Source organism: Podarcis filfolensis (assembly GCF_964270895.1).
Source record: "Podarcis filfolensis genome assembly, chromosome: 3".
NCBI classification, from domain to species: domain Eukaryota; kingdom Metazoa; phylum Chordata; class Lepidosauria; order Squamata; family Lacertidae; genus Podarcis; species Podarcis filfolensis.
This window is the reverse complement of record NC_139606.1, coordinates 34,777,517-34,789,613: the sequence shown is the minus strand read 5'-3', so window position 1 is coordinate 34,789,613 and position 12,097 is coordinate 34,777,517. Positions and strand designations below refer to the sequence as shown.

At 39.2% G+C, this 12,097-nt stretch overlaps 1 protein-coding gene and 1 long non-coding RNA gene across 3 annotated transcripts in view; one reads left to right on the top strand and one right to left on the bottom strand.

The window, feature by feature from the left end:
• The window catches only part of KHDRBS2 (KH RNA binding domain containing, signal transduction associated 2), a 336,381-nt gene extending 325,014 nt beyond the window's left edge, over positions 1-11,367 (top strand). Inside the window, exons 13-17 of one of the 2 annotated variants that reach the window (XM_083607374.1) lie at positions 6,262-6,366; positions 6,663-6,697; positions 7,229-7,321; positions 9,718-9,788; positions 11,140-11,367. The gene's annotated coding sequence lies outside the window, so the exon portion shown is untranslated. Of the gene's footprint in view, positions 1-6,261; positions 7,322-9,717; positions 9,789-11,139 lie in introns of both variants that reach the window. The other variant, XM_083607373.1, reaches the window with a different exon arrangement.
• The window catches only part of LOC310759816, a 264,296-nt gene that overhangs the window by 28,047 nt on the left and 224,152 nt on the right, over positions 1-12,097 (bottom strand). The window contains exon 10 of the long non-coding RNA XR_014546521.1: positions 2,276-2,397. This is a non-coding gene — a long non-coding RNA (uncharacterized lncRNA). The remainder of the gene's footprint in view (positions 1-2,275; positions 2,398-12,097) is intronic.

The following is a 12,097-nucleotide window of genomic DNA, read 5'->3' as shown; positions in this document are numbered from 1 at the left end:
GTGGGATCACCTTTTCACTGCTGATGGGCAAGTCCAAGCCTACAAAGGGTTCTGGAACAGAACAGTAAGACATATTCAAAACACCAAGAAATATCTCTTGTCTTTCAAGCCCAGAATACTTCTGGGTGCTGAGAGAATCTCAATTAGATGAGCTCTCATCTCCCTCCTCTTTGCAATGCTTAGAACTCAACTTGCACTTAAATGTTTTCTTTTCTTTTCCAAAGTACACTCTGCAGAATGGAAATACAAATGTCCAGATATATTTTCGTCAATACTCCCATTCTAATGCAACACTATTTGTCTTTTGATTTAGACTTTATTAAAAACACATTAAAATAAAAAGCTAACATCAGAGGTGATCAATGAAGTAGAAGGAAGCTACTACAACCTAATTTTTCAGCAATGTAAACTTAATTTGTAAGCAATGGTACTAAATACGTCTACTCAGAAGTAATAACCACTGAGTACAATTGATGCTACTCCCAAGTAAGAGAATAGGACTGCATTTGAATTATTCATATTAAAATACATCCTGCTCTTTTGGGTGCTGTCTTTGTGCCTTTATTTATTTATAAATATGGAACGCTTCACGAATATGCGTGTCATCCTTGCGCAGGGGCCATGCTAATCTTCTCTGTATCGTTCCAATTTTAGTATATGTGCTGCCGAAGCGAGCACTGTCTTTGTGCCTTTAGATTGAACCTCATTGTGTCCTTTTGCTATTTCATTCATGCGCAGAACCATAGGGCAGAGTGCAAAAATTCATAGCAAGTCCAATAAAATCCAACAAACCATGAAGCAGTGAAATGGGTTGTCAGACCCAAGTCAAGGGTCAAGTTATCCAGTCCATGATATCAGACAGACATTAGCTGAAGCATCTCTAGGAATTTTTGAGAAAAGTTTTAAGAATTCTAACCCAAATTCTCAATAAAGGAGGCTTCAGAAGTGTTTTCAAAGAATTTACTGAGGGAGACTACAGAAATGAAAATAATAATAATTGAAGTTTATAAAGCTTAGTGTCCAAGAGAGATTGGAAAAGTGGGGCTGCCAGAATTCGGAACACCGTATAGGATGTGGTGAGAGAGACTATGGTTTTATTTTCTGTCTAGGCTGTCATAGTGCTTAAAATCAGCTTCATTTTCTCTGTTAGTATGATACTAGAACAACAGGATTGCTTCCAGAAAACAAAATGCTATATTCCATGCTGGACAGCCAGATCAAATCTGCATTTACTCCCAAAATATCACTTTAGTATATTTATTTTTGTAAAATAAAAAATAAAAAAATTATTGTAGTACATTGCACAATCTGAATACCATGTTGTGCTATGAAGTAGGAAACCCACCGTTATCTAGAACAAGTTTCATACAATGCCCACCAAATCTGTTTCTCAATTTCACATCTATGGAGCTGGACAGATCCAAGTTCTCTTTCAAAGTGAATGGAAGCATTATAGTGGTGGAGGAACTGAGAGTTGTCTGTGTTGTAGCTTCTGCAGTAAATCTCTGAACAGGCACTCAATAAAAGTGTTTTCTATGAACACACTTTAGCTATATGCATAAACATTAATTTCCAATGTTCCTTCACTCTCTATTGTGACAAAGAAACAGATAAAAAGATAGTTCTACGTAGATGAAAGGTTAGGGAGAGCCTGCTGTTAGGAGCAGGCTTTGCTCTATAGCTCCAGTTAAGTTTCTGAATAGAATGCTACAGTAAAGCATACAGTTGAATAAAGACTGTGCCTGTACCTCACTTCAAACCCTTGTCTTAGGTACCAGGATTTTCTCCTTCATGAGCAAATAATTGCAGTTCACTTCAATGGGCTAAAATACCAGGGACACATGCACAGGGGACAAAAGTAACTGGCCCTACACTAATGAAATTAGGTGGCTTCCCTATCCTTACACAGTGACAGCAAATACACAGAGACCTCCTCCTCCTCCTCCTCGTGATCCTTACACTATAAATACCCTCCCTCCACACATATACACCTGTTGTTATGCTAGGCGTTTTGCTAGTTCCCTAAGGATAATAGAGACACTAAGGAGAGTCTGGAGTGCATGCCTTCTATTGTGCTTTTGGTGCCTCTCTACAAGTTTTGTTCAGCGCTGTCATAGATTTCCAGCAGAACTCCCTTTATTATTTTTGAAGTTCTGAGTTTGAGGACGAGCTTACTGGGCAGCAGCTGTCAAGATGGAATGGAACAAAACAAGCTGGAAGGGTAACCAAGATGGAAGGCTCTCATATTAAAATGCAATAAAACATTTGTTCTTACCTTACAACAGCATCTAGCTTTGTTCAGTTATACAAAGAACTGATAGCAGATCTTGCAGCTTGGGTGAATTAGATGGAAGTAATAACAGTTTCTGGAGCTCAAAGGCTTTATTCATGCAGGATCTATTTAAAGGATGAAAGGAGATAAGAAACATCTTGTCACAACAAATTGGGAAAGAACAACAAACAAAATAGCTCAGCTTTTAGGGGTGGACTTAAGACAGAACCTATAAGCAAGTGCTGTTATGTGGTTTAACATGAATTAACTAGAAGCTTAAGAGAAGGAAACGTATTTGCTTTTCTCCAACAAGAAAACAAACACAATAAGGTATAGCTCAGAAGAACTGTTTAATGGAGACAGATTCTGCACAGCCATGTTCAGATCAGGACCTATATCTGTTAAAATTAACAATGATTGTGTTTTTCATCTAATCAAACACAAGCTGCTTCATTCTAGGGAAAGAACTTGGCTTCCAAGTATGCCATGACAAATCTTCTCTCATTTGAAACCTTCATTGCAGATTGTGTATTATTATAAAGATGTGACCTCTATTTCATTTTGAATACACAATACAGTGGTACCTCAGGTTACATATGCTTCAGGTTACATACGCTTCAGGTTACAGACTCCGCTAACCCAGAAATAGTACCTCGGGTTAAGAACTTTGCTTCAGGATGAGAACAGAAATCGTGCTCTGGCAGCACGGCGGCAGCGGGAGGCCCCATTAGCTAAAGTCGTGCTTCAGGTTAAGAACAGTTTCAGGTTAAGAACAGACCTCCGGAATGAATTAAGTACTTAACCCGAGGTACCACTGTAAATTAAAGTATAAGCAACAACATTATACTAAGTAAGACTACTTAACCTGCTGGACCCATTACTGCATACTCCGATAAGCCAGTGGCTTCTTTGAGGTTTGAGGCAGAAGTTTATCCCAGCCTGCTACTGGGAATTCTTTAAGAGGAGGCATGCCAGGGATTCAGCCTGGGATTTTTCCTCTACCACAACTTGGACTTTTTACACAGTGCAATGTGGGAAGAATTAGTAAGTTGATCCATTCACTTCTGAATACAGGGCAGTTTATGTACAGGGGCACCACCATATTTACAAGTGACTTCTTTCCTAACACAGATATTAGTTTGCTGATTGTGTGGACTACATTGCCAGCAAAAATCCATCAGCCATGCATGGCAGCTCCCCCCCCCCATCAACTCCCTGTTTTTATTGCCTGTCTAGCACTGCAAATAACAGGTGAAGTTCTCCACCCTCCAGCAGGCCACAATACAAGTCAGGTGGGCTGTATTTGCTTTTGTGGTTAAAATTTCTTTAAGCCTGTTTTAGAATGCGAACAGCATTGTGCTTTCACTATACGTACAAGAAAAGTAGTAAAATACCAGCCTATGAAAGCAACCAGTGTTTTAAGCAGTGACATTGCTTAAATATGACATGCATATAGGATGGGGGTTTTTTTAATGTCAGGCAAATAACCCAGGAAATAAAAATATGTTTTGCACCCTCCTTGATGGTTCTTTTAATGTGCAGCAACCCCATGAAATCTGACTTTATTTATTACACGTAATAAAACTGTGATGTTAAACTAATCAAATACAAATCAGTCCAACTGCATAATTTTCGATGAAGAGGTGCTTAGGAGCAGCAAAATGAACTCCAAAATGGCTCATTGCCTCTTAATCAAAGGCAGTCAGCATCAAACATCAGCCAGTCAGGTGATAACTTTGTCATTGCTCTGCCGCCTTCTCAGATGGAAGTTGTCAGAAAGGCCTGACAGCTTTTAAAACACGCCAACTCATTTGTCTCTGTTGAGGAACAGACCCTGTGATCTATTGGTGTCTCTAGGAGATTAGGAAGAAAGACTACTATATTATTATAGTGGTGCCATTAAAACAGATTTACTGTGTGTCTATCAAGGAGCATTAATGATATAAAAGTACATGTAATTTCCGATAAGAATTTTTTGTCAGCTTTCAAGTCTGGTTCTTTTCTTGTCTAATTTTGTCCAGTTACTTTGGGGTACACAAGAATATTAATGATTAATTGCCTTGGCGCTGGAAAAGCACAGGCTTGTAATATATCATTAGAAACCAGAGATCAGGAAGACGGAATGAAAAAATCTTGGATGAATATATTACTGCTATATGCAGTTAACAACAGCGGCTCGAAATCATTTGCGTTCAGAACCTGCAGTGGCACCTCTTCATTGAAAGCATATTATTTATGTTAATTTTACACAGCCTACTAGGGCTTCATACAAAAGAGAAGGTGTTTAATTAATAGGCACCAAAGCAATAGCAGAAAGTCTGTCTTTGAACTCTCATTTTTAATCAGTGTAACCATTTCCGCATAGATGGAGGAAGAATTATGATAAGGGATAGATCATCTCTATGTTATAAAGGGCAACTTGACATCACAGGGATAAGACTCAGCAGTATGGTGAACTTAGTGTCACCTTTGTATGACTTGGGATGCCCAACTCATCTCTATTTTACTTAACAATAATTTCAAGCAAGGCTATAAAGACGACAGGCAGACCTTTTGTCTCTCTCTAGATCTCATCTTCATTCCATTTTGACAATTAATACTACAACCACTGCCATTCTCAATTTATTTATATACCTCATTTCCCACAAGTGAACCTGTGTTCAGAGCAGTTCACCCAAAAATCAAAGTCTAAACACTGCCACACAATAAAAACAAAACAATGTCTAGTAAGATATAATATTACTGCAGCATAACACTAAAAAATAATGATCAGCAATTACCAATTAAGATTTCATTAGATACACATAAAACACTAAGGAAGGCTGCAGCTTACCAACAGGCCAAGTATCCATTAAGCAACTCACTTCTGATGGCTCCTAGAGCTGGAAGGTGGGGCAACACAGGTGAAACCAACCATCCCTGATGGTAAATCACAGGTGCTCTCTGCTCACAATTCTTGCTATGGAAATAGCTCCCCTCTGAAGGCTCTTACTGCACACAGTTGTTTTTTTCTGAGGGCTCCTAAGGCTGGAGGGTGGGGCGAGGTGTAAAAAAAAAGCCCATCCCCTGATGGCCAACAAACATCCCTCAAAATGTCAGGAGGTGGAGAGTGAATCTCATAGGGAGCCTGCAAGTAAGAAATTATTTACGGATTCCTTCCCCCGCCCCCCTAGCTCTTTTTAAAATATCAGCTGGGTTATCATTAAGCTTCAGAGGTTCTTAAATTGCTTCTTGGAGTTTATTTGTCAAATAACTCATGGTATAAAAGTAGCACCATAAACATTAATTGAGCAGCCATTAAGCAGGATGGCTGTTTGTTTTTGGTTGATAGAGAACATAAAGCTTCACACCCTGTGGTGGAAAACAATTAGATGTGATGATGAAGGTGCTGTTAAATACCACTCTTACCACCCTTTTGATATCAGTTTAGCTGTGGAAGAATAGCAAACAGCTGCAGTCAGAAAGCGTGCAGAAGTGATAGGAAGTCATATTTTTACTGTCATGTCAAAGTCTGTTATGAATGGCATAAGAGTTTCTAATGCTTTATGCTAATGGCAGTGACTAATGATAGTCATTATCTCCATTTATACTCATAAAAATCTTTCTCCGGGGAGACTGATCATAACTAGAATACTGTTTAAAATTAAGCTATTTCCCCCTCTAAAATACAGGATGTAAAAATGACTTAAATACAAGAGGTTGGCTGACCAATTTATTTTGTTTTGAGTGTGTTTGACAACTGCAGCTGTTACTTTGCCACCTGCTGACTTTGCGTTTAGGAATGTGGTATATTTATATGTATCCTTGGACATTCTGTCCTGGAAAGCTCAGCCCAGGGGGTAATATAGGTGAAACGTGCAGCGGAAAATCAACATGAAGTATAAATTTGACATTGCCATGTCTGAAGTTTCAATTTCTTTTTTTTAACAAGGACACTGAATTTCCTCATCCATTTCTGATTTCGGTTATGAATTCTGCTTACTTGACAGGTACAGAGCACTTCATTATATGCACGCTCAGAAACCCTTAAACGGATGAGGCAGCTATTTGCATCTGATAGGAGCTAAGTGGGACATTAAATTAATGCCAAACAAGTGAGTGCTCATTTTGGTTTCATTATAAATGGCTGCAGTACAGCAGTAATGTGTTGACTCTTATGTGCTGACAACTTCTATATTTCTTCTAAACTTCCCTGAGAGCTAGACATGGAGGAATAAATTGCTACTCTAGATGATAAAATTAGGAGGAGATATATTCACAATAATTGCACATAGATCTCCCAAAATACACCAAAGTCTGAAAAAAAGTGTTAGTGGATTACTGGTTTTCATGAAGGTTTGTTGACATGGATATGCATTTTCATATACAACTATATCCTCACTTGTTTTAGGAGACATCCCAATTTTAGGAGAACATCAACCATGGGTAGGTATTCCATGTTCACTTCACACCTTGTATATTGGTAAGATATGTGCAGTGAATCCTGCATTAGCACAATTTTAAATCATTCATGAAAAATTGTTGTTGTTGTTGTTACTCATATGTTGAAGGCAAGAGAATATTTGAACAATTTGCATCCACCTGAGCCACAATCCCCTTGTTTAGCTTTAAAGAAATAAGAAATAAGAAACACGAGTCTTTGGTTGAGTAAATAAAATAAAAACCAGGAAAATAAGTAGTTTGTAGCTAACCTTTAGATATCAGTTGTGTGAACCATATATTACCTTTTCCTACAGTAGATTGCCATTGGGAACATATGAAGCACCATGCAGTCCTCAGGTATTAAATTCCAGCTAGCTTTAACAATATCCAAGCCCTATATGAGAACCAAATAATTTGAAATGGATATGCAGGTGGTAAATGAACAAATCACAAACCAGAGGGAAATGGGAATCTTTTTTGTTGTTTACGTTTTCTTCTCATTGTAAAAGTAGATTGTCCTCTTTGCTTTTGAAGTAACTTGTTCCAGAATGAACCAAAGGCCACAACATGTATGAGAGATATTTGAGTATTTGGTTGCGTGCATCTACCACCATAACATTCCCCAGTGTAGGTGAATTTATTTTGGTTTGGTGAAGCCAAATTTATTTAGATTTGGAAATAGGAGCTATTTATTTACAGTTATTTGTACAGTTGGGATATTGTGCATAGAAAATACATATGTTTACATTCAGTTACGTTTTCTCCCCTTTCCTGATCTCTTTATTATAGAATTTGTTCTCCGTGTATTTCTTTTCCTTCCTCCTTCCTTCCTCTTGCTCAGAACTCAAAGCTAACCACACACATACACACACATAAATGAATGAAATTAGGCCAAAAAAAAAAAAAAAAACAAACACAAAAAACCACCCAGGGGCTACCTACCTGTTGTTGCTGAAATGTGTTTATGCATCTCCTATGTAACACTTTGCAAATGTTCTAAGTGGCTGAAGTTTCATTCCAATCAGCAAGAGCCATATGGATCCATTATATGACTGGCTGGTTTTATAGCAGGTTTAAGGAAACTGTTTGTGATATTTAAGCAGGCATGGAGTATTTTTTAGGAGCTTCATGCATTCCCTTTCCCAGCATAAGTATTGAAGCATGTGTTGCGATCATATATACCCAATGCCTTATTACATCTAGGCACTCTACTCTCAGGCCAAGACATTCTGGACAAGGAGGCTCAGAAGGGTACATTTCTTGACAGCTATAGATTCAAATTGGGGGGATCAATTTTAAGTTTAGTTACAAGTTTAAATTTACTTTAGCAACTTTAAACGTTTAACTCATTTTTAAAAATACTTTCTAGCCACTGCAAAAAGTGGTGACAGTGCAGGCACTCTGCAAGGTCACCTTAGCCAGAATGCCTCACTCTGGGGAAGGACCCCCCCCCTTTATTCAAACAAGACATGAGTATGGAATAGGCACCTTGTTCATATCACCTGAGTGCATAAGCTGACACTAACCCCATAACCTATCACTGAGGAACCAACTCCTATTGGCCAAGGTCCCTTCACACACACACACACACAATAAAATATTTGATGGGGCTCACCCCTCAGAGTTAATCAACACTGCCATTCAAATGTGCTGTTTGTGCCACAACTTGAGTTTGATTATGTGGGGTGGGGCTTACCTGCCCCCATTTATTTGCTACTCAAGTTGGCACTCCTTTCACTGCCTATGGCATTGGAAATGTAGTAACTGCAGAGTTGAAGTCACCCCAAAGTCAAGCAACTTTATCCTGAAACTGTGTAGCCAGTTGGTCACTCCAGGAGTCCCTCATCCACAGTGGGAATCAGTAAGCTCTGGACCACCTGAAATAACTCCATCTATAAACTACTAGCGGATGCAACGCAAACTGAGAAATGAGCCTTCTTCGCAGCCTGCACTGCCACATTGGAGGCATGATTATGTGAACTAACCAGGGTTCAGTCAGCTTCGGAACAAGACTTGAGCCACTTACTCAAACAAAAACAACCATTTGATCGGCTTGCTTCATAGCATGCCACTCCCCAGAATAAGAAGGAGCCACTCAGGCTCCACGACACCATACAGGACACTTGGAAACGATCATGTCAATGGCTCGTTTCATCTTGCCATTCCATAGCAAAACCAGAGCTTTGATAGTATTGCCAGCTATCTCTGCTAGATGATCACCCAGAGCATTCAGGAACTCCTCAACTTCCATCAGTCTCCAAGGATGGGCCATTTGAACAGGTCCACCACCCTTACATGGGAAAATTGCCACTACTAGCCTTCTCCCATGGTTGTTCCAAGCAACTGATATGAAGTGGCATACTATCTGAGAACTTGGAGATTCCATATAAGCTAATGGATAATAGCCATTGGTAGACCATTGATGAATTGGCCTCTGAATCCATCTTTGTCTACACAAATGATCATAGTACCCCTCATTGTCAGATAAGAACAAGTACTGTTTACAAAGGTTAAAAAGGATCTAGGACTATCCTTCTCTTCTATAATCAGTTAGTTAGTATACATAATGAAATCTGACCAAGCCTAGGATTCATATATTACTAAACTCCTAATGTAATTACATCCATTGATGCCTAGGCATAATCTGTTCCTCAACATTATAATTAGGCTTGCATTGTTAATGCTCTTTCCTAATTTTCAATTCTAAAAGCATAGCTATGCCCAAATATATGTTTTCTATCTTTTTAGCCAGCAGCTTCTTGAGATGAATAAATTTCCCAGTTTGTTCCTTAATGGGCATTTCACTCTGCTTGAATCTCAGTTTCGAGAAGTATCTAATATTAATTCTGGAATTTGAGGGTGTACAGACATCATAAATGTCATTTTTCCTTTAACATGAACTTTTGGGTAAAAGTAATATTTGATGTTGAACACTAATAGTACAGGATATAGTAACATCTGAAACTCGAAAATGAGTATAGATTAATTTCTCAGGCTTTATTCCTTCTTAAATCTCTTTCTAGGAGACAGAGATGAAACTTTCAAGGGAGAAAGATGGGAAGAGCTGACAAGCAGATGTTCCCAAGGCCTGCATGTAAGCCACCATGGGAAACTGTTGAAGGGTGGGCTAGAAATTAACAAGTGATCCATCAATATGACACCTGCAACCAAGCTATGCATGACAACTATAGAATTAATCTGCTTTGCTTTTACCTGATATTTTGAGACTATTAACAATAAATTTATTTTACATAAATATAACTGGGAAATCAACTGTACTCAGGGAACTTCTCCATCACAGCAATCCAAAAGGGGCGGAGAAAGCTTCTGTGGGATCAAGATTCACTCCTCCAGCTTTGAATCATTTTTAAAGGCAAAGGTCACGCTTCTGTTAACCATTGTTTAATCATAATAACGATTATGATAACAACATGCAAAAAAATGCACCGTGACAAGATTGGAGGGGCATATTTCTCAGTATTTCTGACAGCATTTGTCCGACCATGTGAACACTCAAAGTGTTCACCCTTCTGTTTTATCAGGGTACCTGATCACATAAAGGGTTTTGTTCGTTTTCAAGCAAACACAAGTGGGAGCCCTCTGCATACCTTCCATCCTCAACATGGGGATGGCTGGGGACTGAGCAGATGGGTTGTCATGAACAGGGATGTTGAGGGTGGGGTTGCATCTACGTCCCTGCCCCCCCCCCCAAGTCCAGATTTCATGTGTTTAAGCAAATGCATGAACCTGCTTCTGTTTACTGTGCAATCATATACATCCTAAGAAATAAGCCGCAATGTGGGACTAACTCCCAGGGAAATGTGTATAGTATTGCGAGAGAAAACCTAAAACTGCCAGAAGTACTATCAAGTGTTTTGCTAATTGCTATGCTTTTCAGTATACAATGTTTTAAAAGACAACTTTGGCACGAGATAATAGGCTTAAATACCCCTCTAATAAATACTTGCTAGTATTATTTTATTATTATTTGCCTCCTTGAATATGTTTAGTTTCTCGTAACACCATCTATATATGACTGTATTTGTAGCATCGGAACCAGAGATAGGGAACCTGTGACGCTACAGATGTGGTTGGATTACAACTTCCATCATCCCTGATCTTTGGCCACGTTGACTGGGACTGATGAGCGCTGGAATCCAAGAACATTTGGAGAGCCAAATCAATCACTGACCTCCGTCACTGAGCACAGATAAACACTGAAGCATGACAAGGGGGGGCACAGAATATTTAAATACTAAGGCATCTGCATTTGCACACTAGTGAAATGAATATTGCATGCTTTGTCATCCCCATTAGGCCGTGGTGATGGAATATCAAAAACATTTGTATACCTTGTTTGTATTGAACTGCACAGGTATACTGGCGTTTTCACTGTGTCGTCTATAATTAATGACTGACCGAATTTAATTCCACTGTTTCCACAGGCTAGTGACAGCTGTAAACCAGAAAGAAATGCAGTGCCCAACAAATCAAAACACTGTGTTTGGAAAAGGTCAAGATTATCTTCGCCTCTTTAGCATTCCAAGGAGGAATGACTGGAACCTTCTGACATCCTTCTACCCCAGGGAGCAGGGGGAAAGATAAAGACAAAAACTGTAACAAAGTGGGAAAAAGAAAATAACAAATAAATCTTTTACAAATGTTGTGAAAAATGAAGTCTGTGTGCATTACTCTTAGTGGGAAAGGCATCCGATTGCCCAGGACCATAATGTGTTTTACTTGAGTGGCGCTGTATCTTACATTTTGTAGGAATGCTACTAATTAGTTTAATTGTATTGCAAGGATTAAAAGTACTTCCCTTCTACATAGGACAAGGTTATCAGTTAAACACATCACAGGCCATAGTCACATGATATTACCTCCGTTTAATAATTGCACTGCAAGATGATTAAAACTAGAGAAAAAATATTTTTAAAGTATATTGAAAAAACATATTTATGCCTAAAAGACAGGTGCTGGGGACAAACCGAGGAACAGTGTGAACTTCACATCCTGTATGCCAGGCATAGGCAAACTCGGCCCTCCAAAGATTTCGGGACTACAACTCCCATCATCCCTGACCACTGGTCCTGTTACCTAGGGGTGATGGGAGTTGTAGTCCCAAAACATCTGGAGGGCCGAGTTTGTCTATGCCTGCTGTATGCCATGAAGCACCCAACACTTTGGTGCCCACTAAGGTCTCTGCCCCTCCTGGTTTTTATTTTATTTTTTTGTATGTTGGGCAGTGGCAGGGCTGGCTGACGAGACAAATGCAGGCCTCCTGCTACCCAGATCTCTGGAAGAGAAAGAAAGTGGTTGGGCCTAGTCTTCCAGCCCCCCTTCAAAAGTCTTTAGAAAAGTAAGAGGAAAAGGCTGTCTGGTAAGTTTGGTGGAAGGGTGAGC